Consider the following 8,381-nt stretch of genomic DNA (forward strand, 5'->3'; position numbering starts at 1 on the left):
ATGTTCCACGAGATCGACCCCAGAGCCTGACACGAGGACGGGGGGCCGGGGCCCTGGGGGTGGCACAGGGGGACAGGGACCCCCCCCGGCAGCGTCCCCATGTCCCCCAGGGCCAGAGCCTGGGCCAGGGCTCCTTCACCCTGGTACCAACGAGGCCTTGAGAGCGCTGAAAAAATCCCCAGCAAGGGAACAGCAAAAACCAGATTGAATATTAAGCAACAGCAGCACAAAGTTCCTTGGCAAGAGTCACTCTGCTCCTGACTGGACACTTCAGGCACACCAAGGAAACAAAGCAACAACAAAACCAATCAAAATCCAGGCAATCAAACCAGAAATGAGCCAAGAACTGTCCCTGTGTGTGTGTGACACATGGACAGTGAGGGCAAGGATAAAAGGAATACAGGCCACAAGCTTAACAGAGCTCAAATTTAACAGGACTTAACTTATACATTGACCTAGTCTGATACCTTCAACTTCACAATTTAGCAAATGAACAGCACATAAGAGTACTTAACCTAACTCACAACCTATGACTTAATGATTTAATGGTGGAATAAAAATGAAACAATATTCAACTTAGATTATAACATATTAAACTTTACTTTGGAAAAAAAAGGTCTTAACAGCATTTAACTTATTCCTCATGATGTAACCTCACTTACAGGACTGACTGACTCAGCTATCCAAGGCACTCTAGCCCCACAGAGAGCAGCATTTCTGCCACATTTCCCCAGCACAGGCACTCCTGTGTGCACACAGACACAAAGACTCAGTGCAAGGCACCTGGGAGAAATTCCCCTCAGGGCAGGAAATGCTCCCTGTGGATCCTTTGGCATCTCCCCAGTGGGTGAAGGGTTGAGCCTGGAGGAGTGGGGGGATCGGCCCAGGCTCCGTCGTTGTTGGGGATCCCCGAGTGCAGCAAACGGGAGAGTTCCCGGCTGGGAGAGGCCCCACTCAGAGGGAGTCGCTGGCTCAGGAGAGCTCCAAGGGCTCCTTTTGGAGCGCTGTTTGCAGGGCCCCAAGAGAGGGGCTTCAGTCCCAGCAATGGTTCATCCTGGCCACACTTGGCACCAACAGCTTTCTTTGGCAGGGTGAGAACAGGGATGTTGTGCCACTGAGGGAACAAAACCAGTTCCCAGGGCTGCTCCTCCAGAAAGCAGGAGCTGGTTGGGCAGCAGCAGTGCCTGGAGCAGACAGTGTTTGTGATGAGCTGCAGAGGAGCTGAGCCCAGGGGCTGTTGGCCAAGGCCGAGCCCCAAGGAGCATTTCTCAGCTGGCAGGGCGGGCTGAGAAGGGGAGGGGGGAATGCAGCAGCACAGGGCCCATGGAACCAAGGGAGCATTGTGACACTGTGGGGCCCTGTGAGACCAAGGGACCATTGTGACACTGTGGGGCCTCATGGAACTGTGGAGACCATTGTGACACTTTGGGGTATCATGGAACCAAGGGGCCATTGTGACACTGTGAGACCCCCATGGAGTGTAGGGATCATTGTGACACTGGGGAGCCCCATCAAACCAAGGGTCCATTGTGACACCACGGGGCCTCATTGAACTGTGGAAACCATTGTGCACTTTGGGGTGTCATGGAACAAAGGGGTCATTGTGACACTGCGAGACCCCATGGAGCCAAAGGTTCATTGTGACATTGCAGGGCCTCATGGAACAATGGAGACACTGTTAAGACACTTGACAGCCTCATGGAACCAAGCGGCCATTGTGACACTGAGGGGACTCATGAGATCATGGAGACCAATGTGACACTATGAGGCCCCTGGAATAAGCAAAGCATTGTGACACTGTGAGGTCTCATGGAACCAGTGAGACCATTGTGACCCTGGGGGGTCCCCACACAACCAAGAGGACCATTGTGATACTGCAGGGCCTCATGAAACCAAGAGGCCTTTGTGACACTGCAGGGCTGCATGGAACCAAAGGTCCAGGGTGACATTGCAGGGCCTGATGTCATCAGTGGTCCATTGTGACCTTGTGGAGACAAAGGAGACCATTGTGACACCGTAGGGCTTCATGGAACCAAGAGGACCATGTTAACATTCTGGAACCCCATTGAACCAAGGGTTCATCGTGACACTGCAGGGCTGCATGGAACCAAAGGGTGACACAGAGGGGCCTCCTGTCATCAATGGTCCATTGTGACTCTGTGGAGCCAAAGGAGACCATTGTGACACTGCAAAACCCCAGGGTCCAAAGGTCCATTGTGACATAGCAGGGCTCCTGGAAGAGAGGAGTCCCGTGACATTGTGGGGGGCTGGGGAACCACGGAGGCCATTGTGATACTTGGTGGCCTTCTGGAACCTAGGAGGAATTGTGACACTCTGGGACCCCATTGAACCAAGGGTCCATTGTGACACTGCGGGACCCCATGGAACCAAGGGGACCACAGTGATAATGCAGGGCGTCATAAAACCAACAGAATATGGAACAGGTCTGGCTTGTTTGGCCTCCCATGGACTGCCTGACTGGTCCAACTGACCTTGGCATGTTGGGCGTCTCTTCTTATCAGCTGCTGAAACACAGGGGCTCTGTGCTTTCATTCCCAATGGAAAAAAACTGTCCTTCTCCTCCAGGCACCCATGGCCAGAATTGGGATATCACCTCCAAATTTCCCTATATCCCGGGATTGTTCCCATTGGAATATTGCCAGAACAAGTCTGGCTGTTAATGGTTTCACAAGGGTCACTTCACATCTGTCCCCAAAACTCTGGGGAAGGCTCTGTACATTCCTTCCTATAGAAAAGAACTGTCCTGCTTCTCCAGGCATTCATGGCCGAGACTGGGCTTCCACCTCCAAAATTCCCTAAATCCAAAGATAGGTCCCAGACAAAATATGTCATTTCTGACAAGTCTGGATGGCCTTGCCCTAGTGAGGCTCTCACCTGCCTTCCAAACACTGGGGCTCCATGGTTTACTTCCTGTGGAAACAAACTGTCCTTCTCAGCCAGATGCCCATGGCCAGAAATGGGATTTCACCTCCAACATTCCCTGTTCTGACAGACTGAAGGAGATTGTTGGCTCAAAACATTTCAAGTGTGGGGGATGAAGGGTCAGGTCCAGCCTTGCCCTGCCCTGGAACCCCAGCCCTGCCCTGGAATCCCAATCCCCCCAGAGCCTCTATCCCAGCCCAGCAGTGGCTGCCAGTCCCTGGCCCAGCACAGGCAATGCTCCACAGCCACCTCTGCAGCCCCAGCCCAGCTCCTGAGGGACCAAATGAGCCCAAGCCCCACCTGGGGGAAGGGCCCAGGAAGACCAAGGGGTATTGAAGGCTGACCACAAGGCAAGCACACATCTTGACCCTGCATCATCTTGGACCTTCCATCTGAACAGTGCTGGAATCCAGGGCTTTGTAGCTGTGTGTTTGCTTCTTAGTATCTTTTTTGTCTTTCTCTCTTTCTGTGTATTCTTCTTCTGTTTCTGTGCTCCTGCAAATTTTGATTAACATAAATTGAACAGGCTTAGAGTTTGTGAAGTTCAATGGGCTAAGTCAATGCTTTGAGAAGTGTTTTTGGTTGCTTGAATGTTTGCTGTAGTTTGGCATGAGAAGAATTTTAAAAAGTAATACAAAACTTTTTGTATCACTGACAATCTGTTAAACCACTGAGATTCTGAACACGCCTCTGTGAAACACAAATGTTAAAGATGAAAAAACCCAGGAACCTCCTCTTTCTTTCCCAGTCAACAAAGAAGCAGCGGGCCCTGACCCCGGCCCCCATCTCAACCAAACCAAACCAAACCAAACCAAACCAAACCAAACCAAACCAAACCAAACCAAGCAACCCTGCCGTGGGCTGATTTTCCCCCCTCCCCAGGCCACCCCCCACCCCCATCGGCCCCATTCTGACCAAACCAAACCCCAACAACTCCCAAACAGGAAAACAAAAGAGGCTACAAAACCCCAACCAGAACAAAGCCAGCCACAGCTATTAAAATATTACCAAGTCCCCTCCCCGCAACACAACTAAAACCAAAAACTCCTACAACCTACAACCATGCAAAATAACCCAACAACTAAAACACAAAAAACCCTGAAACCAACCATAAAACCAATCCTAAAACAACCCAACCGCAACTTCCACCACACATTGCCAGTAGGTCAGGTGTTAACTCTTTCAATACTTCAATCCTCCCATGAGTAAAAGAAAAAAAACAAAATGCAAGCCTATCAAAAAACCAATATAAAACCATCAAAGTAAGTAAAGAAGAAATTAAATCCTAAATAAAAAAGAATAAGAAATATGTTACTCTTAAAACTAAAATCCTCTTATAAACTATAAAGAAAAAACTCTTTTTCATTATAACACAAAAAAATATTTAAAAAAATTTAAATTATTATCAAAAAAACCCATCCATACTAAAATAAGCAAATGTTAAAATAACTTTAATTTCATAAAATGCTTAAACATGGGAAAAAAAAAGTAATCCAGTATCTCCAAGAGAAGATCTCTATTCCCGGAGTAAAAATATTTTTTAAAGTAAATAATAAAAACTTATACCTTTAAATAACTCATCTTTAAAACAATACCCCATAAGTCAACATGGCCCATCAACAAGCTGTGAAAAAGCTTGTAGCAATAAAAACAACTTCACAAGAACAAAGTTCCCCAGACAGGTGTTATCCATGAAAAAATTAGGAGCCAGAAAAAAAATATTTTTTCCTCTTGTAAAAAAATCTCCACAACCTTAAGAAGAAAAACTTCTCTCCCTAAGTAAACTAAATAAAGACAATTCTATAAATAGTAAACTAACTAGAAATTTTAAGTTTACTTTCTTTACATTGTCAGTAAAAAACGTTGTAAAGAAAAAACAGGGTTCTAAATAATTTATTATTTATTTTAATTCTTACTACCTTTTCTCTTTATAAATTTATTTTAAATAAAATTTTCTATATAGCCTTTTAAAATTTTAGGCCTACTTTACTATTCTCATAATACAATCTCACAATAAAATAAATAGATAAATAATTAACTGACACTAAACCCCCCCATACTCATCAATCCATTAAATAAGAACTCTCAAGAATAGAAAAATCTTAAATTAACAAACCAAAACCACTACAATGTCATAATAAACCTTTTGCCAAAGTTTCTCTGATTTTCTGAACTTCCCAGGGAAGGCTGTTTGGTTGTTTTGAGCTCCTAGAATCTCTTGTACTGGTATTTCTCCAGTGCACCTAACTCAGAGGGCACAAACAATTGTAATTCCTTTTAAATGTCTCCTTGAGAGAGTTGTTTGGGGGATGGGAGTCAGGGCTTGTGTGTCCTCCTTGGCCCAGCCCAGGCAGGGCTTTCCCAGCCACATTCCACACTCCATTGCCCAGCTGGAGCCGCTGGTGCCTCTGAGTTGTGCTGCCCCAGCCCCAGGGACGCTCTCCTTGTCTGCCCATTCCCCCACGGTCTCTGGGCAGGGATGGCCTCACTGGGGGCTGCTGACATCCTCAGCAACTTGGAGGCTGCTGCTGAATTTCACTGCTCCAGAGGCTTGTTCAGCCTTCAGCTCTTCAGTGCAGGAATTCAGTGTCCCAGGGCTCATGAACATTCAGAACACCTTAACAGGCCAAGCTTCTGGGAATAATTCCATTTAATTCTCCAAATCACTTGTTCAGACTTCAGATCTTCAGTGCAGGAATTCAGTGTCCCATGGCTCATTAACATTCAGAACACCTTAACATGCCAAGCCTCTGGGAATAATTTGATTTCAGTTTTCAAATCATCAGTGGTTAATTACACAGATCTCAGGAGTGTGTTCAAACAGGATATATTCTATTTACAAAGACAGTGAGAAAACATTTTGTAGGTCCTATTTAGGTTTTTTCCTAATCATAATTCAATATGTGTAGTCTCCAACTGACACTGAATCCAAGTACATCCTCATGCAGTGTGAATACATACGAAAATCAAGACCCTTCCTGGCTGACAATCAATCAGACTCTGTCCCTACCCCCACCCCACCATTTCCCCCATCCAAGCCCTGGCACTCAGAGCAGCCTTGTGCAAATCTGAGCTCCCTCCAGCCCAGGCTGCACCTGCAGCTTTCAGCTCCTTGGCTCCAACTCCCACCTGCTTTCCTTGGAGAAGGAGCTGCCCGAGACACAGAGGGATGTTCATTTCTTGTCATCCAAGAAAGCCAAGGGGAGGCACAGCTCCATCAAATGCAAAAGTCATTCCTCTGCTGGATATTAAATCCACTTTGCACAGCAGACAGTCTCAGAGCAATGGAAAACACCTTCTGTGCCCAGCACAGATCCCAAGGTCCCCCCAAACCCTCCCTGCCCCGATTCTGCCCAGATTTGCTCTTTGCACACATGAGTCACAGGCTGAAGTCAGGAGCTCCCTCCATGCCCAGAGGGAGCAAAAGAGAGAAAGGGGATGAAGAGCTCTCCTGTGCAGAGCCAAGGTCCAAGTGCAGCCCCTGCAGTGGGAACCACAACTCATCAGGTTTGTGTCCTTTGGGCTCAGGGCCTGGTGACACTCAGAGGCACAGAAAGGTTTCTTCCCAAAAACCCAAAAAGAACATTTGAACAGTTTAATAACCATCACAGCTCTTGCCTCAGCTCTCTGAGATGTCCCAGCAGCATCTGACATGTCTCCCATCCCCAAGGGATGGAGCTGGGCCACAGCCAAACTCAGCCCAGGCCAAAGCTGGGCTCAGCAGCCAGGGCTGCCAAGGCATGGGCACAGAGGCTGGTGCTGACAAATGTCCTGGGCCCCCTCCCTGCTCTGTCCATGCCACCCAGGGCACAGAGCAGCCTCCTCTCTGGGCCACTTGCCTGTTTGCAATGCCTTGCACAGGCGCTGGCCCTGCCCCACAAGGCCTGGCCTGAGTCCTGCCCCTGCACGCTCAGCCAGGCTGAGATGGACACTGATGGTTTCTGGGCCAGGCTCTCGGAGCCCAGCCCAGCTCCCTGCAAGCTCTGCCAGCTGCCCTGAGCTCTGGGCAGCACCAAGGGCCTCTCTGAGCCCAGCCCAGCCCAGCCGGCTCTGGCCCCACAGCTCTGCTCAGGCCAGGCTGCTCTGGCCACTGGCCCCACGGCCTCAGCCCCTGCCAAGGCCACAGCAGCAGCTGCAGCTGCCACAGGACTCAGCCCCAGCCATGGGGGAAGGTGCTTGGCCAAGGCCAAAGGAGGCTCCCTGGCTGCCCTGCTCCCCTCGGCCTGAGGTGCTGAGAGCTCTGCAGCCCCTGCTGCCATCCCATCTGCCCAGGGCAGTGCAAGAGCCCCGGCCTTGGGGCCCTCAAGAGCTGCTCCTGCTCCAGGCCCAGGGCCCATGCCAAAGCTGGGGCAGCCACAAAGCTGTGCCCATTTCTGTTCATTGCTGCTCTGATGGGGATGGATCCTCAGCCACTTCGAGGTTGCTGATGAATTTTATTACTCCAGAGGCCACTTTATCCTTGAGCTCTTCAGTTGAGGAATTCAGTCACAAACGATCAAAAACATTTGTTCGAAACCCCCAAACAAGAAAAGCCCATGGGAATAATTGAAGTTTTCAATTCTTCTCTAGTTACAAAGACATATTTCAGAATTGTATTCAAAGTGAATATACTATATTGAAAACAATGCAGAGAGAATTGTTTTCCCCGTTTAAGTTTTCTTTTCCTGTTTATTGATAGATATCAGCAATGTCCACTTGATAGTGACCGCCAGCACCTCCTAATGCAGTTTCAACTGATTTGAAAATCAAGACCCTTCATGGCAGACAATCACACTTTGTCCCTACCCACACCCCACCACTTCCCTCATCCAACCCCTGGCACTCAGAGCAGCTGAGGAATGGAGTCACATCCAGGGGTGTCCCCAGGGCTCAGGATTGGGGACAGATCAGTTCAATCTCTTTATTGCTGATCTGGACGAGGCCATCGAGGGCACCCTCAGTCAGTTCCCAGGTTCCCCAAGCTGGGTGGGAGTGTGGCTGTGCTGGAGGGCAGGAAGCTCTGCAGAGGGATCTGGACAGGCTGGAGCCATGGGCCCAGGACAATTGGATGAGGTTCACCAAGGCCAGGGGCCAGACCATGGCCTGGGCTCACAACCACCCCAAATCCCTGGCCATGCCCTGCCCCTGATCCCCACAGCCTGTCCTGTTTCCTTCATCCCTGCATTGCCAGGGACTTTCTGGTACAAGGGAGCTCTGCTCTGGCTATGGAGGGACGTCCAAGTGCCACCACTGGAGTGGGAACCACAACTCATCAGGTTTGTGTCCTTTGGGGGTCAGGAACTGGTGAGACTCAGAGGCACAGAGAGCTTCTCCTCATGGCCAACACACCATGGTTGAACAGGACACAATTTAATAACAATCTCACTCTTCCCTGAGGTATGTGCAAAGTCCCAGCAGTGTCTGATGTGTCCTCCATCCACATTTCCATTCAAACATTA

The sequence above is a fragment of the Agelaius phoeniceus genome (genome assembly GCF_051311805.1).
Source record: "Agelaius phoeniceus isolate bAgePho1 chromosome W unlocalized genomic scaffold, bAgePho1.hap1 SUPER_W_unloc_1, whole genome shotgun sequence".
Taxonomy (NCBI): Eukaryota; Metazoa; Chordata; class Aves; order Passeriformes; family Icteridae; genus Agelaius; species Agelaius phoeniceus.